The 20444-nt window shown below is 41.8% G+C and overlaps 1 protein-coding gene across 1 annotated transcript in view; it reads right to left on the bottom strand.

The window, feature by feature from the left end:
- Positions 1 to 20068, bottom strand: part of dyrk1b (dual specificity tyrosine phosphorylation regulated kinase 1B) — a 65690-nt gene extending 45622 nt beyond the window's left edge. The window contains exon 1 of the mRNA XM_088998099.1: positions 19189 to 20068. The gene's annotated coding sequence lies outside the window, so the exon portion shown is untranslated. The remainder of the gene's footprint in view (positions 1 to 19188) is intronic.
- Between the last annotated feature and the right edge of the window lie 376 nt (positions 20069 to 20444).

The following is a 20444-nucleotide window of genomic DNA, read 5'->3' as shown; positions in this document are numbered from 1 at the left end:
CATAATTACAAACAACCCTTGAAGGTGCAACGAGCGGGGGCTTCGCCGAATTGCATGCGCAAGACGATCATTTCTAAATGAGGAAAGTTGAAAATTCACCGGATTTAAAAGCGTCTGTATTAAAGCACTTCATTTTGCATGAGTCTTTTCTCATTTGTGATTAGCATGTCAACCTCACAGTACAGAGGTATGGGTTCAATTCCAACTCTGGACTTCATGTGTGAAGTTTGCATGTTTGCTGTGTGAGTTTTCTCCGGGTACTTCAGTTTCTTCACACATTTCAAAAACATGCATGACAGGTTAACACTCTAAACCAGGGGTGGGCAAACTTTTTGACTCACGGGCCGCATTGGGTTCTAAAATTTGACAGAGGGGCCGGGCCAGGAGCATTTGGAGGGAGTGTTTGGGCCGGAAATACTAAAGCATTAAAGGATAACCGACGCCTCCGGACAAGTTATGTCCATAATTTATAAAATCACTTCAAATGACTTTGACTGAGCGTATTTTACAAAGATTCAGCAGCATATAGTTATAGTTTACGTTTTAAGACTTGCGCTGAATATTCACGAAGTCTTGTTTTCGAGTTGATGACGATCCCAATATGACGTCACGTTTGGACCGCCCCTGACCGAGAAAGCGACACACAATGCATTTTGGGTAATTTGTTTGGTCTGAAAACTTCATGTTGATCCGTATTGATGGCGAAATTAGAAGGAAAACACATAAATAACGCCATGGTGAATCGTTGTGTGTTGCACCAAGACAACTATTTGATATTCCCTGACACAAATTCCCAGCTGACAAATCAGCCCATTTCCAACGGAGCTTGGGCGCCATCTTCTGCATATTCTGGGTGCTACATTGCTGTCATTGACGGCTCGAATTGATATGGGAGGACTCCTTGAATTAATTGCAACCATTTATGCTTTCCTCTTCAGAACTATTTGAATCATATTCATCACTGGATGAGTAACAAGAAAACATCTTCTCCGAATCTGAAGCCATTGTTTTGATTCTCGAGCAAGGCAAGACGTCTTGGTGTGATGTCACGAACAAGGGGGTGGGACCTTCTGAAACTGGCCATTTCCGGATTCATTTTGAAGTCATTTTTATTGTTTTTTTTCATTTAACTAAAAATATCAGCCTGCCTGTTTTGGGTATTTTAGATGCGGAAAACGTTTTTCTGATGTCAGTGGGAAACACAAAAAAATGGTGCCGGTTGTCCTTTAAATGTAGTGTGTACAAACCTCATAGCACAGTAAGAACCCAATTTATTAACTGTCTTTCAAATGTGAAAAATATCCCTGATCAGTTAATGAATTTGTCTCAAGGAATATGGCGTTTACATACTATGTTGCAGATACTTGGAGGAGGAAATGGAAATAGATTAAAATAACATATGCACTGTGATTCATCAAGATTGCGTCTGTTTTAATAAGTTTTCATTGAAGGTGCAAAGTTAAAGAAATCAACATTTATTGAAAAATGGAATCACTTTCAACATTCAAAACATATTATTCCACAATGAAATATTCAAGCTCAATAATACCTACTTGTGTTAAATTCCGCCAAATCATAGATGGTTTGTCCTGACCGCACTCAACAAACTCCTCACTGACGCCCTCGCCTTCAAGCGCAAACAATACACGTGTACCGTCGCCGAGCACACAAACATAGGCTACCTGCAGTGAAATTTGCATACTCGGCACGGCAGCCAATCAGAAGCCTGCTTCTTTCTTCCGGACTTTCGCAAGCGTTATAAAGTCGTGCAATTGCATGCCATTTTCCAAAATAGATGCACAGAACCTCAGCCCAGAAGAAAGATTCAAAAGAAGCTAACAACATATGTGACGCTACAAAACGTAAATTTACATTAAACCGTGACTGTAAAGTGTACGTGAGACTTATGAAAGGGGCTTAGTGGCTCGTAGGAAGCAATGCAAACGTTGCACAATGACAATCGACTACTGCAGCAAAATCTAGCCATGCACATTTACCGTAAATTAAGCTAGGTAGCATTTGTAGTCGGTACATTCTTGATTTAAAAAAAAACTTTATACTTTGTGACAATGTTTTTTAATGTGATTAGTTGTCTCATTGTGCTTCAAGTTGTGAAAAATGGGGCAGGCAACTTTTCAGTTATCTGCCCTGTTGTCCGCTAACTTTTTGTCATGAGTTTCAGACACTGTTTTTACTATAATTTGGGCAGGTTCGGCGGGCCGGATTAAAAAGCCTAACGGGCCATGGTTTGTCCTAGCCTGCTATAAACTGTCCTGAGGTGTGAGTGTGAACGTGGATGGTTGTTTGTCTATGTCTGCCCTGGAATTGGCCGGCAACCAGTTCAGGGTGTCCCTCGCCCACAGCCAGAAGACAGTTGAGATAAGTGGATCAGAAAATGGATGGATAGGATGTTTTATAAATTTGTTTGGCATTTTATACATTTGAACTTCTTTCTTTAAATAATGGGAAAAATGGGGTTTGCTAATGCATAAAATTGTCTTTAGTTAGCAGCACTAGTCATCTCGCCTGTCAATGTATTATAATCCGTTGGCCTACTTCTTAGAGATGTAGTCCCATCACCAAGTTACCATAAATAATAATTCAAGAGTGTCCATTTAAAATTAACACTGAATCTCAGCAGTCTAAAATGTTTGATCACATTCTATATTTAAATTTAAATCATTAAATGTTTTAATGTATTTGTGAAAAGTTGGGGCTATAATAACCCCTCTACATGATTCACAAAAGATGAGGCTACACCAACCACCGTGCTTAGTATTGTTTAAGTAAGGTTTAGGGTGAGGCAAATGGCTGCATATCCTATAACAAAGTCCTGGTAACTTTTTATAACAAAGCAAACAAGCAAAAAATAAACAAAAAATGTTTAACTCACTCACTGCCAGATGTGCAAAAAAATGTGTCCACTCTAGTGCCAAGGTTTTTGTCATGTTCACTCAAATCCCAGGACCCACAAAATATTGAGTTTTAGGACAGCATAAACATTCAATCAGACATGGGCTAACTACGGCCCGCGGGCCACATACGGCCCGTCAGGCTTTTTAATCCGGCCCGCCGAATTTGCCCAAATTATAGTAAAAACAGTGTCTGAAACTCATGACTCATGATGAAAAGTTAGCGGACAACAGGGCAGATAACTGAAAAGTTGCCTGCCCCATTTTTCACAACTTGAAGCACAATGAGAAAACTAAATACATTAAAAAAATTGCCACAAATTATAAAGTTTTCTTTTAAATCAAGAATTTACCTACCATAAATGCTACCTTGCTTAATTTATGGTAAATGTGCACGGCTGTAGATTTTGCTGCAGTAGTCAATTGTCCTTGTGGTGCACAATGCAACGTTTGCATTGCTAACTGTGAGCCACTAAGCCCCTTTCATAAGTCTCACGTACACTTTACAGAATCAGAATCAGAATCATCTTTATTGCCAAGTATGTAGAACACACAAGGAATTTGTTTCCGGTAGAACACGCTGCACTAGTATCGTTGTCAAAAAAAAAAAACTGCTAAGTGGCACTATACAGTTCCAATTTGGCTACTGTTGAAAGAGTTCAAAGAGTTAATGGCTTGGGGGAAGAAGCTGTTTAAATGTCACGGTTTAATGTAAATTTACGTTTTGTAGCGTCACATATGTTGTTAGCTTCTTTTGAATCTTTCTTCTGGGCTGAGGTTCTGTGCATCTATTTTGGAAAATGACATGCAATTGCACGACTTTATAACGCTTGCGAAAGTCCGGAAGAAAGAAGCAGGCTTCTGATTGGCTGCCGTGCCGAGTATGCAAATTTCAACTGCAGGTAGCCTATGTCTGTGTGCTCGGCGACGGTACACGTGTATTGTTTGCGCGTGAAGGCGAGGGCGTCAGTGGAGAGTTTGTTGAGCGCGCGGTCAGGACAAACCATGTATGATTTGGCGGAATTTAATACAAGTAGGTATTATTGAGCTTGAATATTTCGTTGTGGAATAATATGTTTTGAATATTGAAAGTGATTCCTTTTTTCAATAAATGTTGATTTCTTTAACTTTGCCCCTTCAATGAAAACTTATTAAAAACAGACGCAATCTTGATAAATCACAGTGCATATGTTATTTTTATCTATTTCCATTTCCTCCTCCAAGTATCTGCGAAATAGTATGTAAACGCCATACGACCATTTTTTTGTTTCCCACTGACATCAGAAAAACGTTTTATAGCATCTAAAATACCCAAATCAGGCAGGCTGATATTTTTAGTTAAATGAAAAATACCAATAAAAATGACTTCAAATGAATCCGGAAATGGTCAGTTTCAGAAGGTCCCACCCCCCTGTTCGTGACGTCACGCCAAGACGTCTTGCCTTTGATCGAGAATCAAAACAATGGCTTCAGATTCGGAGAAGATGTTTTCTTGTTACTCATCCAGTTATGAATATGATTCAAATAGTTCTGAAGAGGAAACCAAAAATGTTTGCAATTGATTCAAGGAGTCCTCCCATATCATTTCGAGCCGTCAATGACAGCAATGTAGCACCCAGAAAATGCAGAAGATTGCGCCCAAGCTCCGTTAGAAATGGGCTGATTTGTCAGCTGGGAATTTGTGTCAGCGAATATCAAATACAGTAAAGTCTCGTTATATCGATATTCAAGGTAGTCCGAAAAAATATCGATATAACCGGGACTATCGATATATCCGACCCTGTATGCATGTAATTTCCTACGTGCGTGCATAGAAATAGTATCGATATAACCGGGACTATCGATATATCCGATATCGATATAACGAGACTTTACTGTAGTTGTCTTGGTGCAACACACAACGATTCACCATGGCGTTATGTGTTTTCCTTCTAATTTCGCCATCAACACGAAGTTTTCAGACCAAACAAAGTACCCAAAATGCGTTGTGTGTCGCTTTCTCAGTCAGGGGCGGTCCAAACGTGACGTCACATGGGGGTTGTCATCAACTCAAAAACAAGACTTCATGAATATTCAGCGCAAGTCTTAAAACGTAAACTATAACTATATGCTGCTGAATCTTTGTAAAATACGCTCAGTCAAAGTCATTTGAAGTGATTTTATAAATTATGGACGTAACTTGTCTGAAGGCGTCGGTAGTCCTTTAATGCTTTAGGTTTAGTATTTCTGGCCCAAACACTCCCTCCAAATGCCCCTGGCCCGGCCCCTCTGTCAAATTTTAGAACCCAATGCGGCCCGCGAGTCAAAAAGTTTGCCCATCCCTGCATTCAATACAGTATTAGAAACCTTAGACTCGCTTCTTTCATCAGAAAAGAAAGTTCATTTCTAGCTTATTTGGTTCTGGAGTAAGATGAGGTGCAAGTGGGGACGGCCATACAAAAGGCAAATGCTGTCACATTGTGGAAGGGATAAAAAACTGCCAGGGGCCTAACCAGCGCTTTATCGGCATCCCCTGCAAGAAAAACCAAACCCAAACAAATTTGGGAATGGTGCTCCACGTCATATTTTCAATTCCCAAATAAATTTGAGGATGGCAGTGTTAAGGGGGAAGAAAAGCCGATGACTGTATTTTTTTTGTACCAGAAAAAAAAGGTTCTGTGTATTTCACAAATTTCAGATGTACTGGAAGAATCATGTCCCATTAGAAGTGATGGAAATCCCGCCTTTTATGAAACCTGTATTAAAATGTCTTATGTTTTCTTTCTTTCTTTCTTTCTTTCTTTCTTTGTTTTTCGTAAAATCTCATAATTCGTTATTTTTGTTCATAAATTTTTGTTAATAAATCTGAATTGATTCTGCTTTGGCCTCCCTTTGTGGAGTTTGCATGTTCTTCCTGGACCTGCGTGAGATTTTTCCGGGTCCTCCGGTTACCTCCCACATTCCAACATGCATGGCAGTCTTATTGAACACTCTAAATTGTCCTTAGGTGCGAGTGTGAGTCCGGATGGTTGTTTGTCTCTGTGCGCCCTGCGATTGGCTGGCAACCAATTCAGGGTGTCCCCCGCCTCGTGCCCGAAGACGGCTGGGATAGGGTCCAGCACCCCACGCGACCCTAATGAGGATAAGGCGGTCTGGAAAATGAATGGATGAATGAAATCTGAATTGAGATTTTAAAATGTGTTTTTTTTAATCATATCTTGTTCCATTAGTACACATGTGTCAAAGTCAAGCCTCAGAGGCCAGATCTGGCCCACCACATTATTTTATGTAGCACGTGAAAGCAAATCAAACGTGTCAACTTCTATGATGCCTGCTAAAATCTGGAGCAACATTTCAAATTTTGCTTGTACTGGAATAAATATAATAAATAGGAGATATATTGAAAGCATGTTATCGTTACCAAACACCACATTAAACTATAGTCGAATCAACTATTATTCTTGACTTCTTTATCTCCTTTCACAATCATAACAGTCCTCCAAGGGAAACTGGAAAGTGATTGTGGGGTGCAACAAAAAAGGAGTTCGAAAGTCCAAAATTAATTCTTAGTTCAGCATATTTTTGTATGTGCAGGTTTGCTTATAGAACATGTGATGAATAGATTTTGATTACCACATTTTCCACAATAAAAGGCGCATTGGATTATGAGGCGCAATCTAATACTACTACTACTACTACTACTACTACTACTACTATAATAATAATAATAATAATAATAATAATAATAATAATAATAACGTTTAATTTCTAAGCGCCTTTCAAAACTCTCAAGGACACTTTACAGTCATGGAATAAGAACTTTTTTTTGTGTGCGAGTAAGCAGTGGCAGCCATTTGCGCCAGCGTTCACTGTACTCGGAAGTAACAGCGGCAAAGTTATGAAAGGAAGAGGAAAGGAAACACTGCATCAACTTGATGGAGTTACGCTAAAGAGAATGCCAATGCCCAAGAGAATGCCAACAGAACATATACAGTGATGATCAGATGTCAGTAAAACTTATTTAATAAAGCAGCAACACAGTTCACTTAACCAACAGCAAGTTAAAACATTGACTCATGAACATTGAACTCTCTTGCCACCGCTCTATTTCCATGTTGAACTGTGAAACCTTAAGTTTGAACTCTGCGTTGTAAGTAGCCAAGGAACCATTTGTGGGTTGACATATGACCGTAAAGGCCACACACAAGACGCATTGGATTTTAAAGGACAACCGACGTCACTTTTTTGTTTCTTAACTGACATCAGAAAAATGTTTCATAGCATCTAAAATACCCAAAAAAACGCAGTATATTTTTATTCAAATGCAAAACACCAATAAAAATGACTTAAAAGTGTCCAAAATCTGCAAAAAAATTGAGCTGCGAATTGGGCATTTTCAGAAAGTCCCGCCCCCAGTTCGTGACGTCACGCCAAGACGTCTTGCATTGCTGGAGAATCAAAACAATGGCTTCAGATTCGGAGAATATGCTTTCTTGTATTCAGTTATGAATATGATTCAAATAGTTCTGAAGAGGAAAGCATACGTTTGCAATCGATTAAAGAAGTCCTTCCGTGTCATTTTGAGGCATCTGGACTGCAATGTAGCCTCCCAGAAAAGAGGCACAAAATGGCCACCAAGCTGTTGTGAGGAATGAATCAGCCCGTTTCCAGAGGCTGATAAATTCCTTCCACGGAGCTTAGATGCCCTCTTCTGGCGGCTTTTGGGTGCAACATGAGGTTTTCAGACCAAACAAGTACAGTGGTACCTCGGTTCTTGACCATAATTCGTTCCGGGACCCTGTTCGAAAAGCGATTTTTTTGAACACCGAAACCACCTCTTTGCTCCTGTCACTTGCGAGTTGGCAGCGGGGGGGGGGGGGGGGGGGGGGGCTGCCTCTCCCGGCCGTTCTCCACCCGCTGTCATTCTCTAATCGCGGACATGGGGCATTTATACGATTCGCGATCACCTCGCTAATGCTGGATGATTGCCTCAACTCGCCACCGTACCTGGACTCTTCCTTCGATGCACGAGTGTATCCGGTCCGAGGTATTTTCCCTGCGTCCCGTAAATGTATGTCATCTACCGGGATTGCGTAATTTTGCACCCTCGTGTGCCATTTGCTTTTTGGCGTAGTAAGTGGGTCGGATCACCTCCTGCCTTTTTACTCGCTGTCTTTTCTTTTATTTGTGAATAAACATCCTGCTTGGGTAGTACGTGTCTGCTTTGGGATCCCAAACATTCCAATACATTCCGACGAGTCAGCTGCCGTCACTCTCACTCGGAACGTGACAGCTACGGATGACTCGGCTATAGGATGTTCTTTTCTCTTAAAATATCTATCCAATGACACTTGCTCTCAGTCCCACGGTCACATCACTAGATTTCACAGCCTCTTTATTCTTTAATATCGTACTGATCGTAGATTTCGCCACGCTATATTCCCTCGCCAGATCAGACACTCGCACACCTCCTTCATATTTTGCGATTATTTCTTTCTTAAATGCAATAGTTGTACGCACTACTTTTCTTTTGTCACTTTAAGCAGCACTTACTTTCTTTGGAGGCATGATTAGTGGCTAAAACTCTTCGTACACCTATATTAAACGCTAGAGCAAAACGCAGCACGTCCGCTTGCGACAACAGTTGGTCACGGAGAGAGCGATACGCCCGTGCGCCGCTCAGCACGCCACCCTCGCGTACGCACTCACGCGTCGTATTGGCGTTCGAACAGCGATTGATGTTCGAACGCCGAAGCAAGAATATCTCGAATATTTTGTTCGAACACCGATTTGTTCGAACAGTGAGGCGTTCGAGAACCGAGGTACCACTGTACAGCAAAATACATTGACGTGATGGAAGGACTGCTACAATATGTCATTTTTTTGGTCCGGGGCGTTTCTTTAGTGATGTCACGTACGGACTTGTCACCAACTCAAAAACAAGACTTCCTGAATATTCAGCGCAAGTCTTAAAACGTAAAATATATCTGTATGCGGTGGAATCTTATTAAAATATGCTCAGTAGAAGTCATTTGAAGCTATTTTACAAATTATGGACACAACTTGTCCGGAGACGTCTGTTGTCCTTTAAGGTATGTTTTTAAGAAAATGCCAGGCTTTTAGGTGTGCCTTATTGTAAAATGTGAAGAAAAAGTGTATGTTAAACTACAGTAAAGTCTCGTTATATCGATACTCAAGGGAGTCCGAAAAAATATCGATATAACCGGGACTATCGATATATCCGATCCTGCGCCGAACTGCATTAAACAAAAGCCGCCAAAAGAGGGCATCCAAGCGCCATATAAGAAACGGAGCTGGCCATTAGCTCCCTTTTTTGTTCCCCCAATGTTGCCTCAAAATGGCACATATAATTCTTTAATGATTGTAAACATGTATGCTTTAATCTTCAGAACTACAGTGTATTTGAAACATATTCATAACTGGATGTGTAACAAGAAAGCATATTATCCGAATCTGAAGCCATTGTTTGGATTCACAAGCAATGCAAGACGTCTTGGCGTGAAGTCATTTTTATTTGCATTTGAATAAAAAGTGACATCGGCTGTCCTTTAATAGACAGTATGGAATGTTAATAATTTTCAAAATCATCGCGCTTCAGCAGACAAAACAAGAAACATTGTTGCAAAAAACGATTGCATTCATATACAGTACAGTGGGCATGTACATAACACAACAGGGAAACTGCAACGCTTACATCTTACTGTATTATGTATACAATTTAAAAAAAGTCATCAATCTTCTTCTGCTTCCCATTTTTACCTTTTAACACAAACACTTCAATCTCGTCTGCTACACACGAGCTAGCGTCTGAAAATGAAAATGGATCTGCTACACGGGTGCTGGGCACGTAACCAAGTCACCTGACCAAGTCGACCAATGGCGCGACTGATGGCGTGACACGTAACCAAGACACGTGACCAAGTTGACCAATGGCGCGACCGATGGCGTGTCACGTGACAAAGTCACACGGCCAAGTCGACCAATAGTGCGACCGATGGCGGCTCATGTGACCAAGTCGACCAATGGCGCGACCGATGGCGGCTCACGTAACAAGACACGTGACCAAGTTGACCAATGGCGCGACGGATATATCGATGTAAACAACAAAAATGGCCGGCGGGGGATGAAAAGGAGCACCGTAATAACCGGATTATCGTAACAACAGGGTATCGTACTAAACGGTACTAATTATACATAAAAAGACTAGAAATGTGCAAGGGAAACGAAAATAATATCGTAATAAGCGGTACTATCAATATAACCGATATCGATATAACGAGACTTTACTGTATCATTCATTCGTTTTCCGAACCGCTTTATCCTCATTAGGGTCATGGGGTTTGCTGGAGCCAATCCTAGGTGTCTTCGGCTAGTGGTGGTGGTGGGGGGGGGCACCCTGAACCGGTTGACAGCCAAACGCAGGGCACACAGACACAACCAACTCACACATGCTTACACTCACACCAAGGGACAATTTGGAGTGTGCAATCAGCCTGCTTTGCATATTTTTTTGAATGTGGGAGGAAACTCAACACAAGGAGGTTGGAGTAGGACTTGAACCTGGTACCCATGAAATCGGCATGATAATCACCGACTACGAGGCCGCCCTGTCAAACTATCATTATAGATTCATTCAGTGACTCTCAAGTGGGGCTACGTCTGTGCCTGTAGTTACGTGAAGGCATTTCAAGGGATATGTGAGTTTTTGAAACAGTTAAAAAGGAGCCAACCAGCTTGATCACAGCAGTTGACTCACTGCCACCAACAACGACAAAGTTCCTCAGTCAAGCAAAAGCCCAAGTGTCTCACTCAAATGTCTGACTAAATACATAAACACTCAAAACGCAATGTAATATTCACTGTTGACAGTAGATAATTTTGTCAGCCTTATTAATTTACAGACATGCACACAGACATACACGCACACACACATTTCTGTAACACATACAGTTGTTCGACACAGACTGACAAATTTAAAGTGTTAATACGTTTAAATGTGGATAATTATTTCAGTTTTTAGATTCTCTATTACATAAAATTAGAAAATTGTGAAAAGGTTCGGTGTTGAAGACGTGGTGAGTTTCAATCAGCCAATTACACCGAAACACCTGCAAAGGCCTGGGTATGGTCTGCCAGTCTAGTTCTCTAGAGCAGTGGTCCCCAACCTTTTCTGCGTCACAGACTGGTTTAATGTCAGACAATATTTTCATGGACCGGCGTATAAATACAACAAAATAAGACGTTTGTTCTTTACTCATTTTGCTAGCTTACGGTGGGCTAATTTTAGCGGTATGTATCACGTGACCTAGACAAGCGTTTTGACATGCGTCAAGAGTAAGTCATAGACGCATGTAATCTGGTAATTTTTCATTTTATGTAAATTATTTATTCTTTCTGCGTGGCCCGGTACCAAATGACCCACGGACCGGTACTGGTCCGCTGCCCGGGGTTGGGAACCTCTGCTCTAGATGACACAATCATGGGGAAGACTGCTGACCTGACAGTTGTCCAAAAGACCATCATTGACACCTTGCACAAGGAGGGCAAGACATAAAAGGTCATTGCAAAATAGGTTAGCTGTTCAGAATTTTGTTTCCAAGCACATTAATTGACAGCTGAAAGGAAATAAAAGATGTGGTGGAAAAATTGTCCGAGGAATACGGACAACTGCGCCCTGGAGAAGATTGTGATAGAAAACGATTCAAAAATGTGGGGGAGATTTACAAAGGGTGGACTGCATTTGAAGTCTGAGCTTCAGGATTCACCAAGCATAGACGTATGCTAGAAATGGTTTACAGCTGTCACGTTCCTGATGTCAAGTCACTCTTGAACAATAAACACTCAGAAACGTCTCGTCTGGGCCTAAAGACAAAAGGGACTGGATTGCTGCTGAGTGGTGCAGTCATGCTCTCTGGTGAAAGCAATTTTTGCATTTCATTTGGAAAGAGGGGACCCATATTTTGGAGGATGTGAGGGGTGTCAGAGAATCCACATTGCTTTAGGTCCAATGTATTTTTCTCCAGTCAGTCATGGTTTGGGGTGGTGTCACCTGCTGGTGTTGGTGTTTCTTGAATTTGAATTTGTCAACGCAGCCATCTACTGGTAAATTTTAGATTTTTTTAAATTTTAAATTTGTGCTTCCCGTTGCTGACCAATTCCATGGAGAGGCATAAGAGTATGCACTTCTAACTGCATTGAGTTGAGGTTAACTTGGTATGATCAGCCACAAAAGTATGGACGGATGTGTATCCGTCGACATTTCACTCATATCTTCTTCTTTTCGTTTCGGCTGTTCCCTTCAAGGGGTCGCCACAGCGAATCAGTGTCCTCCATCTTAAGAGGTTTGATTTGCATGTTTGTTTTGGCCAAGCCTTTACATCGAATCCCCTCCCTGACACACCCCTCTGTATTTACATTTCACTCATATTAACTGGTAAAAACTTTAATGCCCATTTTAAAGTACATTGTGAAGGTCCCTCTCCTTTTGTCTCCCACTTATATGCAGTATACCTGAGGCTCACTCCAAAGTAACATTTTAGCCAACAATAGAATGGAAGGACAAAAAATCTACCACAAAATAATTCAGAAATAGAAAAGCACACAAGTTTGGGCACATTTAACAGAAGCAATTCCTGTGATGGAAGAGGTCCAACTGTGGAAAGCAGTTGTGACCAATATTAGATGGAGAATTAGTGGGTGACTTGTTCCACACGGAAACAAACATTACGTAACGTGGTCGGGTAGTGGTTCACAGAGCTAACTTGTGCAATGGGGCAAATGGGGCTAAATGGGGCTATTCCCACTGATGCTCTATTTACAATTGATCGGATAAGATACCTCCTGCCTTTACAGCGCCAACTATATTTTGATCTTCTACTTTTTCCTTTCCTCTTCCTTTCATAACTTTGCTGCTGTAAATGTCTCCATTGTGAGACTAATGAAGATTATCTAATCTATTTTCAGTCAACGTTGGGTTAGCTAATATTTCTGAGTCTAGAAATGTTTGATGGAATTTGGGGTTATGCATCTCACCAATAGGAAGATTAAATGATTCAAAATGTGAAATATACATTCTCAAGAGTACGTCTGTGTAAGCTCTCAGTCGTACAGGAGTGATCCATCGATGAGAAGGTTTCTTCAGCCGTCATCTGTACAAATTTGAAGGTTTCGGACGTTTCGCCTCCTATCCAAGAGGCTTCGTCAGCGAACTGTTCAGCCTCAGTTCAAACGTGGTGCGTTATTATGAATAAATTGAAGAAACTACCAGCCGAACACGTCTACTCTGCTCTGTTTGTTTGTCATCCAAGACTTGGGGTGCGTTCAGGTTCAAGAATAGCCCACGACTTCTTATGACTCTAGGCTGTTTGGAAAGCATTGTCTAACTGAATGGCCGGTGAGAAACACTTGCCAACGTTTTAGTGTTGCTACACTTGAACGCACCCCCCTGTAAAGATGCGATAGAAGTGATTGTGATTGACTAAAGGGTAGAGTCATGTGTCATGGTAAGCCAATCAGAGCTAGTGCTTTCACACACACCGTAACAGCGTGTCAATAGTCACGCTAAATTGTCACGTGTCACAGCTCGGGCGTGGCTGCCGCTCGCGACACTTCAATTTCATTTCATTTCAACGAGTCACTGTCACCTCACCAGTGACATGATTACGACGCAGGGTGCATCGCTATGTCTTGTGCTCCAAAAGTTTGCTTTGCACGAGGTGATTGTTAGACGCGAGTGTGCCATTTTATTCGCCCCGCCCGCCTTCTTTTGTCGCGTTTTATTCCACGTCCGTGGAATCATCGGACTCGCGCCTTTTGTTGTCATAAAATCTCTGCCAGCACCTACGGGACTCGAAGTGAATGCAGATGACATCGAGGGGCTTGTTGCTGACCATAATGAGGTCATCAACACAGAGAATTTGATTTGCCTTCAAGAGGACAAGCAGAAGCAGGCCATTCAACAGTTGATGTGCAGGATTTTAACAGTTCCATTCAGAAAAGGCTATAAGAATCATCAACATGATGAATGATAATGTGATGCCTCAGTTTCGTAAGACCTTACAAGTCAGAAAGCAACAGGTGTCAATTAAGAACCATCAATGACCATCACTAATGTAAATAAAGTGACTTTATTATATAGTGCAGTGTATTTCTATTTCTATTATTTAAGGTAGGTTGTGTGTAGTTTTAAGGCTTATTTAGTTGAAAAGTATATTTTATGGAAACCCGGGAACGGATTATTCCCATTTTAATGGTTTCCTATGGGATTTTTTTTAGATACACACTTTTCGCCTCACACACTCTGTCTGGGAACCAATTAAATTCGTAAATTGAGGTCTCACTGTACGCTGTGGGAAAGTGGTCAGCGATACAAGTGAACGGGATGAACCAACTGAAAAGAGAATAAAGGTGGCAACTCCTGCCACAAGGTCATTCAGTGATGTGTATCTCATTGGGCAACCCAGCTCCAGCATCAGAGGCTCTCAACTTCCTACTAATCGCGAGGTGTTCCAGTATTTCCTGCATTTGAGGAATGATAATCCAGCAGTGACAATATGTCTTTAGCCCATGATACAGTGGATGTTGTTTTGCCATTCTGGAATATGGCAAGGATTAAAACACTAACTAGACCAAATGCAGTCAACCGTTTCATGATCCTCCATGAAAAGTACAGGAAAATTGTTAAACACAAGGGAACAAATAATAAACCAGAGGAAGAGAAACGAGCTAACTTTCTAAAGGACTTAGACAAGTTATTTGATATTGGAACAAAGGATGTTGTGGAGGAGATAAGAAGCAAGAGGCTGCTCACAAAGGAGACCAAGGAAGAGGATGTCAATTTCTACTTGGACCAACAGACCACTTGCCTGGCACACATGTCAGTTCATGATAAGGTGTTTGAGAAGAAGTCTAGAGGGAAAAGCTTCCGAGAAGAAAGAGAAGAGAGAATGTTATCAGTGACTGCTGCAGCAGCAGAAGTTGGGAAAATTTCAAGTGATGAAGACCCAGAGAACAGTCAAGGCTCTGGTACTAGTGAGGGTTCAGAATACACTGAGACAACACCAAGCTGTTCATCAAAACCAAGTACGATAACCTTACACTTTCCACACTAAGTTATGGCCAGTGAAGAGATTTGTTGCACTGCTGGAGAGGATGATCAAGTTCCTGGCCTTATTCTACACCAGCCACAGCCACCATCACATCTGCAGCTGATGCACCTATCCATGACCTCCAGCTTATGAAGAACATGCTGCAATACAAGCAGTATGACTATGAACTGGCTCTGACTCTGTTCTCAAGAAAATGAACAACCACTGCTGGTAACTGACCCAGGAACTAGTGCCATTCACCTTGTTCAGTTCACATGCCAGCATGACCAAGTCTGCAAAAGAGAAGTTCGCAGTCAAGCTGTCAGAAACAGAGAAACCTGAGAGTTACAGGAAAGGCAAGCCAGTGTTTCCTGTCATCAAGGCGGCTACCGTTCTCACAGACCTGGTAGGGCCAGAGTCTCACTTTCTGTTTGATGTGCTTCGAGTGAAATGTGACTGGCTCACTACTCCTGCTGACACCTGGGAAGACAATGACAGCTCCAGGAATGCACAGAAGTTTGTGAGGTCAGTGAAAGTGATCAATGATGTGGCTGAGAGAGGTGTGAAACTAATGAGTGACTTTGCAACTCAGATCACAACTGACCCAGAGCAAAGAAGCTGCTTACTACAAGTTGTGGAGTACCACAGGAAAAAAAATTGAGTTTCAAAAAAGCCACACTGAACAAGTGATAATACATGTATTAGTAACATCCTATCTGACAGTTTCTTATGCAACATATGTGTCAGTGCAGTGCTATCATACTACCAAACTGATTTTTTTTGTAGTGTCCCAGCTGTTTGTGCATTAAAATTAGCTCAAATTTACACAGGTTTTATTGTGCTTACCACCATATTCAAGAACATTTTTTTAGCCTTCATTTGTGTTGTTTGTTGTATGTTTGAAGAAAAAGGTCAATTTTGAAGAGGTCGCACAGGCACGCAGCAGCACACACACACACACACACAGACACACACACACACCTGAAACACACAGGAAAACATGCGCGAGCGCACACACACAGAAGCCAAGATGAGCAACAGCACAAACAGCACCTAATGTGAACAAAAAAACAAAGGACAAACTCACAAAAGTTTGTAAAAAGGAAATCACCGGTTCCCTTCGGCTGAGACCAGACCCAGCGGCATGGGCAGCAGGGTGTTCAGTGTTGAAGTTATCGTACCTACATGTCTTCTTCTTCTTCTTCTCCTTTCGGCTTTTTCCCTGACGGGGTCGCCACAGCAAATCAGTGACCTCCATCTTTAGAGGTTTGATCTGCATGTTTGTTTTGGCCAAGCTTTTACGTCGGATGCCCTTCCTGACACAACCCTCTGTATTTTTCCGGGCTTGGGACCGTGTACCGTTCTCAAATAATTCACCTGGCACTCCAGATTCCCATTCTTTGCCAGTGCCGTTAATAAAATGCAGACTTAAAAAAAATTGAGAAGTCATCATCATCATCATAGGAGCAGCCTGGTGGTCGACTAGTTGACCTCACAGCAAGTTGACCTCACAATGCAGAAGTACCGCCGTCAATTCTAGCTACAGCCTTCCTGTGTAGAGTTTGCATGTTCTCCCCAGGTTTTAGTGGGTTTTCTCCAGGTACTCCACTTTCAGCAGGCTGATTGAACATTTGAATTTTCCCTTGGTGTGAGCATGGATCGTTGTTCGTCTGTGTTCCCTGCAATTGGCTGGCAACCTGTTCAGGGTGTCCCCCGTCTACTGCCCAAAGATAGCTGGGATAGACTCCAGCACCCCACACAACCCTTTTCAGGATACGCGGATCGGAAGATGGATGGATGGATGGATGGATGGATGGATGGATGGATGGATGGATGGATGGATGGATGGATGGATGGATGGATGGATGGATGGATGGATCATAAATATATCTTGGTAAAAGACACTGGTACCACAGCCATCAGAGGAAAATGACGCTACAGTGGTGCAAAGTCAGGAAGAATAAACTAATTTAAACTAAGGCAAAGCAAGCATTAGCCTGTGTGGGTGTATGTTTTGTCTTTTACAGTTTGTGTATCCACACATTAGAATGACAACGCAATAATATACCAACTCAACCAATTTTTCCAGACATCATTTGGAACTTTGGCTGACCGGATAGTAAAGATGTTAACTTGTTGAGTCTACTCCTGCCAATTGAAACATGACAATCCCAAGAACAGTCAACCAAACCTAAACCCAAACCAAACCAAACACTGTGCAAATACAAATAGGGCTTTACTTTAACATAAGTAGTTAAAAGAAATACATGCAAAATACACACCAAACTGTACCAAAATTTGTGTATTAGGATTCAATGAGAGAATAATTTTCAAACATTACCATTTGTATGCCAAACATTAAAAAGAGATGTCAGAGGCACACATTTGACACTTCCAATGCCCTCATTATTACAGTTTTGGTTTGGATTTTTATTAATATTATCAGTGGAGGGATTTTTAAACTGCATGTCGATTGTCATACGGTAAAAATGCTCTAAAAACATTATTAATCAAATGTTCTTATGGCACCAGTCTGACCCTGAAACAAATTAGGCTGTTTTGATAATGGATCGTTTGACCTGAAAGGTTCCACTGTGCGCTGTGTAATTCATGTCATGTCAGTAATCAAGTTAAATCATGGTTGGTTGTCAAAAGTAGGTGGAATGCAATATTACAGCATTGTGTGGAGAATCTAAAACTGATTCTGCGGTAATAGTCACGGCCAAACAAAAAAAAAATACACCTCTTAGGTTGCGTTAGGATGTACTTCTGAAAATATGAGGAACTTAACTGAACATATTGATTTGTGTTTTTAAAGTACATTCAAATGATTGAATTACTACACGATTGACTACCGGTCCAATGACACCCGAGTTTTGAAGACTGAAAGTATATCTTTGGATGTGATTTTGAAAGTTCAACAACGCCAAATTATGGATGATTAAAGAGCCGTTGGTAGTCAGTTTCCTAAAGTGGCAATAGGTCAGTGAGTAAGGCACCAAACCCTGTGAAAACAGTTACATCACTCTTGACATATATCCTATATCTGTGGCTTGTAGTCTTGTTCTTTGTGTTGAATGCAATTTGGAAATACACTGCATGTCGATTTGAATGTATCCCTCGCTCCACTTGTCAAACATTAGTACAATGAAATAAAACAGGATGAGCCAAGAGGCGGAGAGTGAATCATAGCTGTGAAACTGGGTTAGCTGAGAATACACAAATATGCATTGCAGCATCTTGCACTGTGCAATAATCTATGTTCAGAAATCTGTGCAATAATCTATGTTCAGAAATCTCAGTGGGCATCGGGAATGGACAATTCAAGCAGACCATAAAACAAGTACATGGGGAAACCATCTCCCGGCTCTACTCCAGTGCAGGGTACGGGCTGGAGCTGATGCGGTTGCTAGGCTAGCGAGTAGCAACTCGCAGATGAAATGCTGCGGAATGTACAGAGGACAGCCGCGATTATGTGTGGTTCATACGTGACACACCAAGAGGCACCAAAATACAAGATTTGGAATGTGTGCTATGTTAAGCGCACGGCCACATATTTTAGCCATCACATGGGGCTAAAATTCACAATCCCATATATCATCCAGATTTGTTCTGCCGGCAACCTCTTCCACGCCTAGTGTAGTGCGTTGCAACTTGAGGCAGGTCGCAGTATCAATCACTGACTCAAACTTGCCTGAACGCACACACGGGTGGATCAATCAGACTATGTAAGGCTTTGATCACTCATTCAGCCGTCTCAACAATCGGTTAGCCACGATAAATCCTTAAAATTAACGGGATGGAGGCGGCGTTAATATAACTAATTTTAGAGGACACCGCATGACGTGAAACCTGTGTGACAGTCATTCATCATATTACGCATCTCTGGTGCCGTGGTTATTATGAAACTGTCAAGTCCGGGTAGTTGACGGGTTCTATTGTCCGAAGCAATCTGTTGTATCACATCCAAACGATTTCATCGTGAATATGACCCTTTCGATTATCAGTGGCTGAAATGACAGAAGGCCGGCTGACAGGCACCACTGAAATGAGATGCTACAGATTGCCGACAAGCCCCTCGTTGATCGTCAACCATCATGCACAAATATACAAACGCGCTGAGGAACCACTCGTCCGATTTTGCATACAGGTGTATGACCAAAAGAAAACTAAGACCGGCAACTGCTTACCTCAGGCGGTGTGTCGAACCAAGTTCCGCGAAGCAGCCATGTTCGGAACCCCACTCTCCCTCCGTCTACAAGAGCAGAGTCCCCTTCCCCAGTCGCCCGTCTTCCACCGGAGAAATCCAATACACGAAAGAATACACTAACGATAAAACTCGATATTGGTTTGCGGCTAATATCTATTCGTTGGAAATCAAATTGAGCGTGTCGTGGAGGGGGGGGGGAATCTGTTAACCGGCGCAACTCATTTAGCCGTGCCTTAGGGGAGGTGAGCAGCCCGCCGCGTCAACCACGGACACCTCGAACCCTAACCTGTCAGCCTGTCCGTGTAATCTTCTTGAGGGGTTTTCAGTGAACACGTACGATTAACTCATTTGATAATAGAAAGAACAACTTGGTTCATGAACCCCGTTAGCTTATTTAAGTTATGTGAAAGGCTAACATTGGATAGCCATTAGCTCACACGCAAGCTAATAAAACATTGACATCGGAATTAAAGTGGAAGCCAGCCGATAAACTCCATTTTAGCCTTTAGGAGTTAACCGATAGACTGGGTGACCGTAGAAGCAAAGATTAAGAAAAAAAACTTCTCTTAATTTTGACAGACACGGCTAAAGCTAGCTGTGGTCCGGACATCTCCTCCGTGATGTTGATATCAGTCGAAGGAGAGGGGCTGCATTGGGGGCGCATTCCCGATGCCAAGCAAGCACGATCCCGCGCGTTCCAGAGAAAATTCCCACAAAATGGCTGCCAAAACAAAAACTGTACACGACTCGTAGTTGCAAGATTCCAAGAAACGTGTTCTATATTAACGAGTGTTCAGTAAATTCAGGCCATTAACACCATTCGTATAAATATGACGGTCAATCCGAGTGCTCGAGAAAGTTTGGGAGCGATTGGAAGCCTGCTTAGTTCCTCTCGTAAATTGCAATTTAACACTCATCAGTGCGTTCGTAGTGTCCGCGTTCACTTTGTCCCAAAATAAATTTGGGCTTCGCTTATGTTGTCGCGGTTTTTCAGAGATGACAAGTAACTTTCGGGGACGATTTTGGTGGGCGTCATTTGTGTCTGCACTGACTGAACCACAAATTAGCTTGTTTTGGGGTAAATTCCACACCAACATTACACTACAGGAAAATGGGTTTTATAGTGTAGAGTGTATGTCCTTAAAACAGCTTTAGAGGGAGATCAGATATGTGACAAACTAAAAATAATAATAAATTTATACAATTACTGTTTCAAGACCCCGCCCCTCTAAAATA

Source organism: Hippocampus bargibanti, linkage group LG06 (genome assembly GCF_051943395.1).
Source record: "Hippocampus bargibanti isolate YZ-2025 linkage group LG06, ASM5194339v1, whole genome shotgun sequence".
In the NCBI taxonomy this organism is placed as follows: Eukaryota; Metazoa; Chordata; class Actinopteri; order Syngnathiformes; family Syngnathidae; genus Hippocampus; species Hippocampus bargibanti.
Note: the sequence above shows the minus strand (reverse complement) of the source record. Positions and strands in the feature narration are given on the sequence as shown.